The 15,207-nt window shown below is 34.5% G+C and overlaps 1 long non-coding RNA gene across 1 annotated transcript; it reads right to left on the bottom strand.

The window, feature by feature from the left end:
- Positions 1-1,796: 1,796 nt before the first annotated feature.
- On the bottom strand, positions 1,797-2,274 carry LOC105763163 (uncharacterized). The gene is made up of 2 exons (XR_001124109.2): positions 2,019-2,274; positions 1,797-1,929 (listed from the first exon to the last, which is right to left on the bottom strand). It is a non-coding gene; the product is annotated as an uncharacterized LOC105763163 (long non-coding RNA).
- Between the last annotated feature and the right edge of the window lie 12,933 nt (positions 2,275-15,207).

Here is a 15,207-nt window from a genome sequence, read left to right as displayed (position 1 = left end):
GGTGGTGGAGCAAAGGGGTCTGGTGGAGGTGTTGCCGGAGGTCCAGGTGGTGGGGGTGCAAAGGGGTCTGGTGGAGGTGGGGGATGCCAGTGGTGAGCCATTGTGGTGCGCCAAGTGTTGAGTAGATCAATGTTTGGGGCTGCACTTGTTTATAAACACATGGTAGAAGAATGTAGAAGGCAAAAGTATAGTACATAGACTAGTAGTTGAGAGTTAGGAAAATGGCACGTTGTGGGAGACGAGCAAGAATTTGGCAAACTGTGGTTCCAAATCTTGTAATGTTCAACCCCTAAGGCATAGATGGCAAATAAGATTATGAAATTATGGATGGCCTAGAGCCACATGTAAAGGTAAAAATGGACATACCCCAAACCATTTTCTTGTCTTCAATAGACAAGAGGTCGGTGTGAGCTTAAATTCATCAGATTCACCATTTCATAATTTTTTATATTTAAAAATATGTTATTAATATTTATTTTCTATAATTAAAATTAAATAAAATAATTTTTAAGATTACTTAATTTGAATTTAGATGGGATGAAATCAGTGTAGAAGTTAGGGGTCAGCAAAACTCGATTCGATTCGAAAAATTCGAAAAAGAATTCGAATTTCGAGTTAATTGAGTCAAGTTATTCGAGTTTCGAGTTCGAGTTGAATTTTACAATTTGAATCACTCAAATAACAGATTGGTGCAAATAGCCCTTTGGTCCCTATCAATTTTGAAAATAAGCAAATTAGTCTCTCTCAATAAAAATTACAAAAAGAAAATTAGAATGATTTTTTAAATTTAAAATATTTATAAAATTTCAAAATCTATATTTTTCAGAAAATATAAAAAATAAAAAAATCTAAAAACATATAAGAAAAGCTAAAATTTTAAAATTTTCTAAAATAATAATTTTGGAGAACAAAATAAGTTAATTAGTGATTCAAGTTTGTCATACTAAAATGTTTGTTTTCTTTGAAAAAGTTTTCAAATATGTATGTTTCAAAATTTTGTGCTCTACCATGTAATTAATTATAATATAATAAGATTTTAATTTGATATATATAATTTTTTAAGTTAACTCGAACTATTTCACTCGATTTGAAAAAGAATTCAAATTTTGTTAAGATGATAAAATAAAACTCGTCAATTCAATTAACTTTAAATTTTTTTCGATCCAACATTAAGCTAATAGAAGTTGTTATTCAAATCTAGGGGGTCCACACCACGCCTACTGAGGCGGATCCGTGGATAGATTAATGTAGGGACTGACTTTGTGCTTCAATCAACAATTATCTTATATTTGGATAGCAATAAAATCGGTTGGGATTCAATTATCATTCACAAAATTGCATCATATTTTAAAATTGATTATTTATTTTTTCAAAAAAATTAATCACTGAAGTCGAGAGGGATACCTAGGTTAAAAAAAAAAAGCATGCGAGAAATTTTCCTTTAGATTTTCTTTATTCAATAAAAAATTAAAAAGATGAATGTCCTTGATTACTCTCCTGTTTTTTTGTTTCTATTTCAATTTGGGAGAAAAGGTTGGCAAAATAAAGTAAATTTTGTATTAAGATATTTCTATTAATCTTTTGTATAAATTATTTTATAGGAAATATAATTTGAAAAAAAATTATAATCTATTTCACAACTTAACTAAATAAAAATGATGAAACTGTCATGACTTTACTAATTTAATTGTGAGTGATAGTGTTACGCCTATAATCCCTTTTGTACCTTCTCCTTTGCTATATTCGCATCAACTTCTGTTAGCATAATTTATGAACATTAACATAATTCAAATGTATAAGTGAAATGAGTGAACAACATTAATTGAACATTCTCCTCCAAAATCCAAGATTGACTAGATTCTGCAGTTTTCCTGCTCAAATTTCCCATACAATCTGAGATCCCTCACAATACAAGCAGAAGCAGCTAGCCTGAGATTTTTTTTTATACCATAACAAAACAGATGAGATCAAGAAGAGACTAAAAAAAGAAGAAAAAATTTACAAAGATACGACCTTACTTTCTTCCATTTCCATATATAAACAAATCAAGGAAGATGTAAGGGAAAGGGATAAGCCTCTGGAAATCACTGGAATGGGTGGCCTCGGGAAGAATTTCAATTTATGACTAAAACGATGAAAAGCTTTCGAATGGTTCATCCCAAAGACCCCATTCCTGTAATTTCCAGTAGCTCCATTTCCCTTTCCCCTCTTCTCTGGTTTCTTCTTTTTCCGGCTCCGCTTTGCTTTGCTTTGCCCCTATCAGATCTTTGAGCACCCAGCACAGATCCGATCTGAAGTCTATTTAATATCTTTACTTGGGTTTTTAACTTTTGTTATTTGCTATCTGGTCCTTTATGTTTCAATGTTTTTGCTTCAAGCCCAGTTGTCTATGTTCTAGGGTAAAATACACCCATTTGTTTAACTCAGGTTACAATTTAGTCACTTATATTTGAAATGTTATGTTTTAGTCACTTACGTTGTCATGTTGTAACATTTTAGTCATTGCGCCGTTAATTTTTATTAACAATGTAACGGTAAACTGACGTGGTATGTCAAATTATCATTTCAAACAAAATTTTTAGGTTAAATTATACAATTAGTCCCCTATATTTTTTCCTTTTGAGCAATTTAATTTTTTCTTTTATGTTCTTTTAACTTTCCTTTTTCTTCTTCTTTATTTTCCATTCTCTTTTGCTTCCCCCTCTATTTTCCTACCTTCTCTATTTCTTTTAACATATCAGGAAGTCGAATTGGCAATGAAGAAAGAACCATCGTATAGGTTTATGAGTTTTGATTATAGGCAATGATGGCTTCCGACCTCCCACTTCTTTCTTCACTGCCAATTCGATTTCTTGATATGTTAAAAGAAATGAAGAAGGTAGGAAAATAGAGGAAAAAACAGAAGAGAATGAAAAAAAAAAGAAAAGGAAAGTTTAAAGAAAATAAAAAGAAAAAAATTAAATTGCTCAAAACAAAAACAAATATGGGGATCGCTTGTATAATTTAACCTAAAATTTTTGTTTAAAATGATGATTTTACGTGTCACGTCAGCTTACCATTGCACCGTTAATGACAACTAACGGTTCAGTAACTAAAATGTTACAATACAATAGCGTAAATGACTAAAACGTAACATTTCAAACATAAGTGATTAAAATATAACTTAAAGTAAATAAAAGTGACCATAAGTGTAGTTTGCCCTATGTTCTATGCCTTTTTCTTTTGTTGATATTGACTTTTTTTTGTTTCTAACAAGAATGTAAATAAAATTCCTTCAACATCTTTAAATACTTATATTCATTTTTCTTAAATTAATAATTTTCAATAACTAAACAAATTTTTTAATAACCTTAATCTCCAAAAATTAAACTTGTTTTTAAAAGAAAAATTAAACAAGAGCTCAAGATATAAGAATACACGAGGTGCAATCTTTTATTTTGTTTATTCTTGTTTCTAACAGCAAATGTATTTTTAAGCTCTTTTTTCCCAACAAAATAACAAAAATATGAGAAGGAATTTTATGAAACTGTAATTTCACGTCATCTCTATCCATTTTATTAGGAGAATGACAAATCATATTTTTCTCCTTATTTTTAGCATTTTAGTTGAATTTAAATTTTATAGCAAAAAAAAAGCTAAAAATCAGGAAAAATATAATTTGTTATTCTCTTATTAAAAAAAAACAGGAATCTTCTTTAAAAAATATTACTTTTTTAAGCTAACATATTGTGGGTCTAAATATTCTTAAGCCCATACAATAAAAGAAAACCTTAAACCATAGAGCAATCCTTTCATCCACTTTAATTCTCTCTTGGCACCTTCACTTCAATTCTCACATTCGCATAGACTCCCCCAATCATCATTACAATTTCATTCACCATCTCCTATCAAAATTAACACTTAACAGAAAGCTTCCACCACTACTTCACCTCTCTCGGCTTTTGCCTCAACTTATTGCCATCACCTTTATCCAACCACACCACCTCCTTTGCATCCATTACCAGCACTCCTCAAGCCCCAAGCGGATACCACCAGCTCTTGCTCTTGGACCCTCCACCATTTTCACCTTTCCCATGATTACTCTTTATGACCCTCTCATCAATCACCATCCTCAACTCGACATCTGTCACCACACAGCCTACATTGTTGACACCATTTTTTGGATGGAAAACGGGGTCGACTTGGGTTTTAAAAAAAAGAAACGGGAGTCGCCACCAATCCTTTTGAGTTGTGATTGGGTCACCTTGAAAAAAAGTTGTTTCTAATAAATAAGTTGATTTTATTAAAACAACGGTTTTGGTCCACGAAATTCAGAAAAATGGGTTCGGGAGTCGGTTACGCACGAGGAAGGATTAGCACCCTCGATACGCCCAAAATTGGTACCTAGTTGATTACTTAATGTCTTAATGTCGAAAATTGAGAACTTTGAAGGATTTTAAAAATACGATCCTTAAAAAAAAACTCGAATGGCGTGGATTAAAATTCAGGAGGAAATTTGGCAATTTGGTTAAACGTGAAATCGAAACCCAGCACCTTAGGGCACGTTTCTCGAATTTCCAAACGCAAAACATTGCCTTATTTTGAAATTTTTGAAAAGGATATTTAGCTATTTGATTGAACGAGAAAAATCGACACCCAGTACCTTAGGGCATGTTTTCTCGAATTTCCAAACGCAAAACATTGCCTTATTTTGAAAATTTTTGAAAAGGATATTAAGTCATTTGGTCGAACGAGAAATCGAAACCAAGACCTTAGGGCACGCTCTCGAATTTCCAAACGCAAAACATTGCCTTATTTTTGAAAATTTTTAAAAGGATATTTAGCTATTTGGCGAACGAGAAAAATCGACACCCAAAGACCTTAGGGCATGTTTTCTCAATTTCCAAACGCAAAACATTGCCTTTATTATTTTTTAGAAAAAATTCTCATATCGGGAAAACAGCGCGTCATATCCAATGCGTTAGGACACAACATATTGAATTCCCGATAATGAGCTTTTTATTATTTTTAAAAGAGTAACCTTGATTATTTAAATTCAACGAAGAAAATCGGAACCCAATACGTTAGGGCTCGATTCTCTCGAAGATCTAAAATACCGAATATTACTTATATTTTTAAAATTTCTTTTTTGAAGTCTAAAAAATGGGTGTAATAGAATGATGATGATAATGATGTAAATAAAATAATATAAGCAAAACAAAATATAAATAAATAAGAAGTCGCATATATATAAATAAAATCAATCGTATGTACAATAATAAACAAATATAAAGCATAACAAATAATAACGGACATGTAAATAAATAAATGAACAAGATTAACAAAATTATAAAAATATATATACATCTATATATATGTATAAAATTATGAAAATATAAAAAAACATATGCATATATACGTATTTTTACATGAAAATTATGTAAGTGTATGTATATACATATATACTTATACAACAATCATCAAATATAAAAAGCCTATATATGTAGGTATATATATATGAATCATAAAATAAAGAATATATACAAATACATATTTTAATATATGTAAAAAACCATGAGAAAATATATATATATATATATATATATAAAATATGAGTATTTATGTATATATTAAATAAGTTATAAGATATATATATACGTTTGTATGTATGTAAAAGTAAGTTATTATAAAATATGGACATGCATAATGCATATATATATATAGAATAAAAGTAAAGCTGAAAATAATATTAAACTAATCAATATAGTAATATAATAGTAACAAATAAATAAAAGGAAAATAAAACTAATAATAATTAATAATAGTAATAATAATAGCAATCATAAGGTTAAATAATAAAATGCTAAAATATATTTGACTAAATCGAAATAAAATAAAAATACAATGATTTGAAAATAAAAAGCGATAAGAATCAAATTACGACACGCAAAAAAGAGAGGGACCAAAGCAAAATTTATCCGGCCTTTAAAACGACGTAGCTTCGGGGGACCAAATTGCAAATAAAAACAAATTACTGGGCAAATTAAAAAAACAGAAGGCAATTGATTGTAAAACTATTTAAAAGCGGAAGGGCTAAAGGGATAAATAACCCAAAGCTCAAAACACGCGGATCCTCCGGTCGGATCGGGTCGACACGCGGTAAAGGGCATTAAAGCCAAAAGCAGCGTCGTTTTGTACCATCAAGTTAAGGCCCAAAACGGTGCCGTTCAACCTCTATAAAAACAAATTTTTTCTCAAATTTTCATTTCTCCTCTTCTTCCAAAAAAAAAACCCAGAAATTCTCTCACACCCTCTCCCTCCCCGGTCAAAAGCCCGGCCGAGAGCCACCACCAGAATCACGCCCGACCACCGTGCAGTGTGGTAAAAAACAAGAAGGTTTTTTTCTCTTTATAGTTTTTTTCTTTTTTGCAAATGTAAACTGTTTTTTAAAAGAATAAAAAATAAAAATAAACAACAATAAAAAAAAGGTAAAAAAGAAAAGAAATGCAAAACGAAAATCACCTTTGATTTTTATATTTCTTGTTTTTGTGAAATGTTACAAAAGAAAGAAAAAAGAGAATCCCCCTTTTACATTGTTTGGCTTTTGCCGAAAGAGAACAAAAAAATCCTAGCAAATCCCCCCTTTGTTTTTGATTAGAATGGCTTTTTATATCAAGCCATTTTACAATTTTTTTATTTTTCTTTGCTTGTTGTTGCTGCTTTCTTTGTTTGTTTGCAGGTGAGCAGTTGGACGGTGGCAGAGAGCAGGTGGCCACTTGCGCTATGAAGCGGCAATGGGCGCTAGGGTAGGCTAGGGACGTCATGCGCATTAGCTAGGCTAGGTTTTGAAAACCGAAACCCTAGGTTGACTATTGGAAATTTAGGTTGGTTGGGCTTTGGGTAGTTGGGCCGGTGCATTTGGGCTTCGGGTTTTGGGCCAGTGTTTAGGTGGGTTGAGTTTGGGTTATTTTGGGTTTGTTTAAGATGGGTTTGTAATGGGCCGGGCAAAATGGGCTTGTACAGCTGCCCCTCTTTGCTCGTTTCGTGTAACGATAACAGAGCAAAGACTAAGAAAGCCCAATTTTGCCCGGGCTCGTCGAGTCTCGACTTCTCTTGACGCTTCTCTTCTTCAGGTAGCCTCATTCCAGTCTACTGTGTCTTGTCGCTTCAATCCACTCCACTGCACTTCATCAAGATCCGACTTGTAGCTTCAATCTTCTTTGCAGCAACTTTAGGGGGACGAGATTCGTGGTTTTAGTCTGCTTCACTACTGCAACGTCAGGGAGATAGAATTACTGGCTCCAACTGCAATTTCAGAGGTATAGGCATTGGCGCTTCGACCCACTCCGCAACGTCGGGGAGATAGAATTACTGGCTTCAATGTACTCCACTGTAATCACAAAGAGGTAAAATCTGCCATATTCGATCTTCAATCTATTCCACTGCCAACCAGGGAGATAGACTTATCAGCTTCAATGTACTCCACTGTAACCACAGGGAGGTAAAACCTGAAATTTCTCGGTCTGTTCCACTGTAATCTCAGGGAGATAAGACCTGATGCCATCTACTCTACTGTAACTTCAGAGAGATAAGATCCTTTATTTTAATCCGCTCCACTGTAATCTCAGGGAGATAGGATTACTAGCTTCGATCTGCTCCACTGTAATCTCGGGGAGATAAGACCTGATACAATCTACTGTACTGTAACTTCAGAGAGATAAGATCCTTTATTTTAATCCGCTCCACTGTAATCTCAGGGAGATAGGATTACTAGCTTCAATCTGCTCCGCTGTAATCTCGGGGAGATAAGACCTGATACAATCTACTCTACTGTAACTTCAGAGAGATAAGATCCTTTATTTTAATCCGCTCCACTGTAATCTCAGGGAGATAGGATTACTAGCTTCAATCTGCTCCGCTGTAATCTCAGGGAGATAAGATCTGAAATAATCTACTCTACTGTAACTTCAGAGAGATAAGATCCTTTATTTTAATCCGCTCCACTGTAATCTCAGGGAGATAGGATTACTAGCTTCAATCTGCTCCGCTGTAATCTCAGGGAGATAAGATCTGACACGATCTACTCTACTGTAACTTCAGAGAGATAAGATCCTTTATTTTAATCCACTCCACTGTAATCTCAGGGAGATAGGATTACTAACTTCAATCTGCTCCGCTGTAATCTCAGGGAGATAAGATCTGGCACGATCTACTCTACTGTAACTTCAGAGAGATAAGATCCTTTATTTTAATCCGCTCCACTGTAATCTCAGGGAGATAGGATTACTAGCTTCAATCTGCTCTGCTGTAATCTTAGGGAGATAAGACCTGATACGATCTTCTCTACTGTAACTTCAGAGAGATAAGATCTTTTAATCCGCTTCACTGCAACCAATGAAGGCAAGACTTGTTTTCGATCTGCTTCGCTGTTAATTCAGGAAGGCAAGATCTGCTTCTTTAACCAGCTCCACTGTAACCAATGAAGGTAAGGCTTGTTTTCGATTTGCTTCGCTGTTAACGCAGGAAGGCAAGATCTGCTTCTTTAACCAGCTCTACTGTAACCAATGAAGGCAATGCTTGTTTTCGATCGCTTGCATTGTTAACGCAGAAGGCAAGATCTCTTTTTTAACCACTCCATCAGTAACCAATGAAGGCAAGGCTTGTTTTCGATCGCTTGCGTAACGCAGAAGGCAAGATCTGCTTCTTTAACCAGCTCCACTGTAACCAAGAAGGCAAGGATTGTTTTCGATCTGCTTCGTTGTTAACGCAGGAAGGCAAGATCTGCTTCTTTAACCAGCTCCACCGTAACCAATGAAGGCAAGGTTTGTTTTCGATCTGCTTCGCTGTTAACGCAGGAAGGCAAGATCTGCTTCTTTAACCAGCTCTACTGTAACCAATGAAGGCAAGGCTTGTTTTCGATCTGCTTCGCTGTTAACGCAGGAAGGCAAGATCTGCTTCTTTAACCAGCTCCACTGTAACCAATGAAGGAAAGGCTTAGTTTTCGATCTGCTTCGCTGTTAACGCAGGAAGGCAAGATCTGCTTCTTTAACCAGCTCCACTGCAACCAATGAAGGCAAGGCTTTGTTTTCGATCTGCTTCGCTGTTAATGCAGGAAGGCAAGATCTGCTTCTTTAACCAGCTCCACTGCAACCAATGAAGGCAATGCTTTTTTTTCGATCTGCTTCACTGTTAACGCAGGAAGGCAAGATCTGCTTCTTCACTGATCTGTTCTCTAGGGAACATGACATGTATGTTCTATTTTATGAACTTATTTATGCCTAGTGATTAGGATGACATGATCAGAATGAATCAAATGCTCCTAACTAGATGTGTATGAATGCAAAATGTCATGAAAATGATTCCTTAATGCTTAAGTTATCATCACACAAAAGCATATTAAGGTTTTATCACTGACGTGTTACACCGCCTTCTTGCTCGGCTAGCATATCCAAAGAAACACTTAATCTGATTGCCCCCCACTGTGCACGTCAAAGTTCAATCCACTGGGACATAAAATTTGTACCATCAATCTCCCACTGTAACCCAAAGGTAGGAAGGTATGGTTTTTCTCAATCTTCTCCTATCGTAATTCAATGATATTGAATGTGAAACTCTTTGGTCCTTTACCTCATCCCCAAGGTGTCATACCAAATGCTCATGCACAATTGCAAAATTTTCTTCTCCCAGAAGACCTTTTCTTTTTGCTTGGTAAACATTGCTTGTTGGTTCATTGAAGCTTTGCCACCAACACGACATCTTGTCATTTTGTTCAATCAATGTTTAGACAACAAAATCTGAAAGGATAGTCTTTAACTTAGACTCTTCCTTCTTAGATATTTCACCCTTTAAACTTGGTGTTTTCTAAACAATAGTCCTGTTTCAGGTCCCTATGTTATTTAGAAACTTCTAGAGTAATATGCAAAACTTTCATTGTGAAACTATCATTATTCCAATGCAACATACTTGCAAAAAAGAATATAACGATGGATGAAATAGAATTGATTTGTGAGTAAGCTCGAAATGAATGAGTTATCAAGGGTAGCAAGAATAAAAGAGGAATTGATTGGAACACGTATCTTGAAAAAGAATGAAGTATTCCAAGAACAACAACAAATTCAATATATAAATAGTATGAAGGTTAGGTGCCCCAGATATCGCAGCTTGAACTTCTCTGTACAAACTTTCTGAAGACCATGTGTTTAGGAGATCTACAGGACTTTGTCAATGCTCCAAGATGTTGCCTTACCCTTTTAGATATAGCAAGATCACCATATGCCCCAATCTGATCACTTTATGCCCCATTTTGATCAATATTTGAGCCGCCCTTCGGGTTTTCAACTTAAATCCCCTTTGGCTTAAGGTGCCATTTGCGGGTTTTCCCCTTAGCCTCTCCATTTTTACTTTTTCATTTTTTTCATTTTTCATTTTTATTTTTCTCATTTCTTCTTCTCTTTTTTTTGACTCAAAGTGCCCTTTGCAGGTTTTCACCTTGGTCCTTCCTTTTTCTTTAAACGAAGTGTTTCTTGACTGGATCCGAGTTTATAGGATTAGCAATCTCACTCAGTATCAGTGCTCCTTTAAAAATGGTCTTCTTTACAACATAGGGACCTTCCTAGTTCGGCATTCATTTCCCTTTAGAATCCTTTCGTTAAGGAAGAATCTTTTCAACATCCAGCCCTCTTGTGGAATTTTCTGAGACGAGCCTGTTTATTATGGGCTCATATTATTTATTTATGGTACATCTGACCCTGATGAATAGCTTTTAACCCTTTTCATAGGGCCAACTGATCACATTGCGATTGGATCCCTTCAACAAGAAATGAGGGGATTTTAATAGGTAGAACTACCTCAATCCTGTAAACCAAAAAGAGAGGTGTTGCCCCAGTACCGATGTTCAACAAACAATGAGGACAAATGGTAATTTCTCACGTCAATCCTTGTAAGTCTCAGTCATTTTCCTTCAATTTTTGATGTTCAACTCTAGGCAATTCAGTGACGAATCGTGGTGTCTACTTCTAAGTTAATTTGAGACTTCAGCGATCGTGCTATTGTTTAAGCTCAATGCATTCTCCAATACCCTCTTTTCTGAAATTCTGTATCGGTATACGATGACTTTAGCTCATGAAGTAGCCTCTCAAAATGAAGCAATGCCCATTAGAAGTCTTCGATAATGGTGATGTCCATGCCTCATTGTGCTCGAAATTTGAGTCGCCCTTTTCGGGTTTTCAACTTAGATCCACCTTTGGTCAAAGCGCCCTTTGCGGGTTTTCGCCTTGACCTCTCCTTTTCCTTTTTCTTTTTCTTTTTTCTTATTTTGACTTTGATTTTTTTTTTGATTTTTTTATTTTTTGATTTTTTTGATTTTTTGATTTTTTTGATTTTTTGATTTTTTGATTTTTTTTTTGAGTCTGAACTCATGAGATTAGGCAAGTCTTGGTCATGCTTTTCGACCAGAATCAATGTTATTCTAAAGTCTTCCACATAAGATCTTCCACTTTAATCTTGTATGTGAAAAACCTTCTTTGGTACCAGATTTTTTTCATAGAGCCCTTTTGGGACGCAACTACGACAAAACTTTGGATCTTCCTCTTTAATCAGGATAAAATCCAACAACATCTTGAAAGGATGGAAACTCGACTTCAAATGGGCAAAGCTATGCTGAATCAATGAGAGAGGCATTGCCCCGGCAAAGAATTGCATCGTTCGCACTGTAAATTTCTGACATCATGCTGTTGTGCAGGTTTTATTATAAGAATCGAGGCATACCCTGGTATGATCATACAAAGACATCTTTGAACTCTAGAGGTAACTCAACAAGGTCTTGCTTCGCCTCTGTGGTCAGGTCAATTCTAGTCTTCACCAAGCTCACAATTTCTAATGATTCCTTGAGAGGTAGGATCTGTTTATCCTCTTGTTCTACCATCCTCAACAAGTCTGGGGATAGGCTACAATCTATGTCATCTTCAAAGTCGTAAGATCCCTCAAACACATGTCTCGCTCAAAAGGAGATTCTAAGTCTGTAGCAGTGTTATTCATGTCGTTGATATCCAGGGACCTATTGTAGGTACAAAAGAATATACAAAGAATATATGAAGTTATGTACAATATGATTATGAATGCCAAATTGATTTGGAAGAAAATCTAAAAGAATAAAATTTGGAAGAAAATCAAAAAGAATGAAAGAATCAAATATACTTATTCGTAAAGAATAAAAGAATATTGGCTAAAAAAAATGAACGAAAAGACGCATAATAATGAGCCTATTTCACAAAAGAGTTCTTGTTGCCTTTAGGCTGAAAGCAACAAGTGTGTTCTGAATATTACTCTAGGTAAGCTCTAAATACTACAAAGATTTCTTCTGCAGTCCGATTATTTAGAACACTCCCAAGTTTATAAAGGCGAATATCTAATAAGATCCATTTTCAATTGTCTTCATGTATGACATTGATATGAACATTTTTTCGACCCCTTCACAAAACTCTATCTTGCTGGACCTTATCTTACCGCTCTTGTATTTGCAGTTGTAGTTGGTCTTGCCTCCCCCTTTGGAGTCGTTCAAGTTTTTTAATCTTTGGTCCATGTTTTTTTTTATTCGGGTACCGCAAAAATGTTGGTTTTCCAGACTTTTCTGAAATAATTTTACCTAATTAAGGTCACCTCGTGAAAATCTAATGCATATGATGCAATGTAATGCAAATGCATGAAATGAATGCCTAAAGAGACGTCGATTCTGATTCAATTACATTTAGGAAGCTTTTCTAGAAAGCAAATTCCCTTACACAAAACGGATACATGTACAACCTCACCCTCATATTCCAAGAAACAACATCAGTCTTTTTCTTCATCTGCATGCTTGAGGTAATCTCGCCAATAGATGCCATTGCTAGCTCATTTTCTTGATCTTGGTCGCGATCCATCATTTGCCCATCTTCATAAAGCTCGTCCGCCTCTTTAAGGGGGTGGAATGTTGAAGGCTCTTAGATAATTGCCTTGAATCCTCAGGCTACGAAGCATGGTCACGAACTTTTCCATCGCCATTCTTGTGTTTCTCAGAATATATTCGGGAAGTCGTATTGTTTTCCACTTTATCAAGGAATCCGTATTCCATGACAAGCTTTCTAATTTAGTAATCGGACTTGAATCAATATCTCTTTCCTAAGATGCAAATGCAATGTAATGCAATCATAATCAAAACACAACAAGAGGGGTTAGAACAAAACATAAGCAAGCACAGAAAACAAAAAGTACCTAATCAGGTAAATACTAGGGATTTGGAGTGGCTCTACCTAGGTTAAGTTCCTAAGTCCACTATATGAGGGTTGGTTCTAAAGATAAGGTACCCAAACCAGCAGATTCCTCGATCTTCACCCATTATAGGTTCATACAGACCGAGTTCGGTTCAGGGGAATACATTTCCCTATGGCTGCACGGAGATGAAAATCTCACGAAGACATAGGTACGGATGTATCCCGAAAGCGATCCACTATCCTGCACGGAGGTGAAAACCTCACGAAAGAGTAGCTTCTCACTCCCACTTAAAAGGTGTGACCAGCGGTCATGCAATGCAATGCAGAAAGATATAAAAATTTAAAATGCAAAACATGATGAGAACTATAACTCAAAACAAATGAAATGCAATGAGAGGATTGTATATTTAAATCAAATTTTCAACTTTCGACAAAAAGACAAGAAATAATCAACTCGTGGCTTGACTCTCTTATTTAAAGTCCCCAGTGGAGTCGCCAAGCTGTTGACACCATTTTTTGGATGGAAAACGGGGTCGACTTGGGTTTTAAAAAAAAGAAACGGGAGTCGCCACCAATCCTTTTGAGGTGTGATTGGGTCACCTTGAAAAAGGTTGTTTCTAATAAATAATTTGATTTTATTAAAACAACGGTTTTGGTCCACGAAATTCAGAAAAATGGGTTCGGGAGTCGGTTACGCACGAGGAAGGATTAGCACCCTTGATACGCCCAAAATTGGTACCTAGTTGATTACTTAATGTCTTAATGTCGAAAATTGAGAACTTTGAAGAATTTTAAAAATACGATCCTTAAAAAAAAAAACTCGAATGGCGTGGATTAAAATTCAGGAGGAAATTTGGCAATTTGGTTAAACGTGAAATCGAAACCCAGCACCTTAGGGCACGTTTCTCGAATTTCCAAACGCAAAACATTGCCTTATTTTGAAATTTTTGAAAAGGATATTTAGCTATTTGGTTGAACGAGAAAAATCGACACCCAGTACCTTAGGGCATGTTTTCTCGAATTTCCAAACGCAAAACATTGCCTTATTTTGAAAATTTTTGAAAAGGATATTAAGTCATTTGGTCGAACGAGAAATCGAAACCCAGTACCTTAGGGCACGTTCCTCGAATTTCCAAACGCAAAACATTGCCTTATTTTTGAAAATTTTTTAAAAGGATATTTAGCTATTTGGTCGAACGAGAAAAATCGACACCCAGCACCTTAGGGAATGTTTTCTCGAATTTCCAAACGCAAAACATTGCCTTTATTATTTTTTAGAAAAAATTCTCATATCGGAAAACAATACGTCATATCCAATGCGTTAGGACACAACATATTGAATTCCCGATAATGAGCTTTTTATTATTTTTAAAAGAGTAACCTTGATTATTTAAATTCAACGAAGAAAATCGAAACCCAATACGTTAGGGCTCGATTCTCTCGAAGATCTAAAATACCGAATATTACTTATATTTTTAAAATTTCTTTTTGAAGTCTAAAAATGGGTGTAATAGAATGATGATGATAATGATGTAAATAAAATAATATAAGAAAAACAAAATATAAATAAATAAGAAGTCGCATATATATAAATAAAATCAGTCACGTATGTACAATAATAAACAAATATAAAACATAACAAATAATAACGGACATGTAAATAAATAAATGAACAAGATTAACAAAATTATAAAAATATATATACATCTATATATATGTATAAAATTATGAAAATATAAAAAAAACATATGCATATATACGTATTTTACATGAAAAATTATGTAAGTGTATGTATATACATATATACTTATACAACAATCATCAAATATAAAAAGCCTATATATGTAGGTATATATATATGAATCATAAAATAAAGAATATATACAAATACATATTTTAATATATGTAAAAAACCATGAGAATATATATATATATATATATATAAAATATGAGTATTTATGTATATATTAAATAAGTTATA

This window comes from Gossypium raimondii, chromosome 12 (assembly GCF_025698545.1).
Source record: "Gossypium raimondii isolate GPD5lz chromosome 12, ASM2569854v1, whole genome shotgun sequence".
Classification (NCBI taxonomy): Eukaryota; Viridiplantae; Streptophyta; class Magnoliopsida; order Malvales; family Malvaceae; genus Gossypium; species Gossypium raimondii.
The sequence above is the reverse complement of the archived record's forward strand: the minus strand, read 5'-3'. Positions and strand labels throughout refer to the sequence as shown.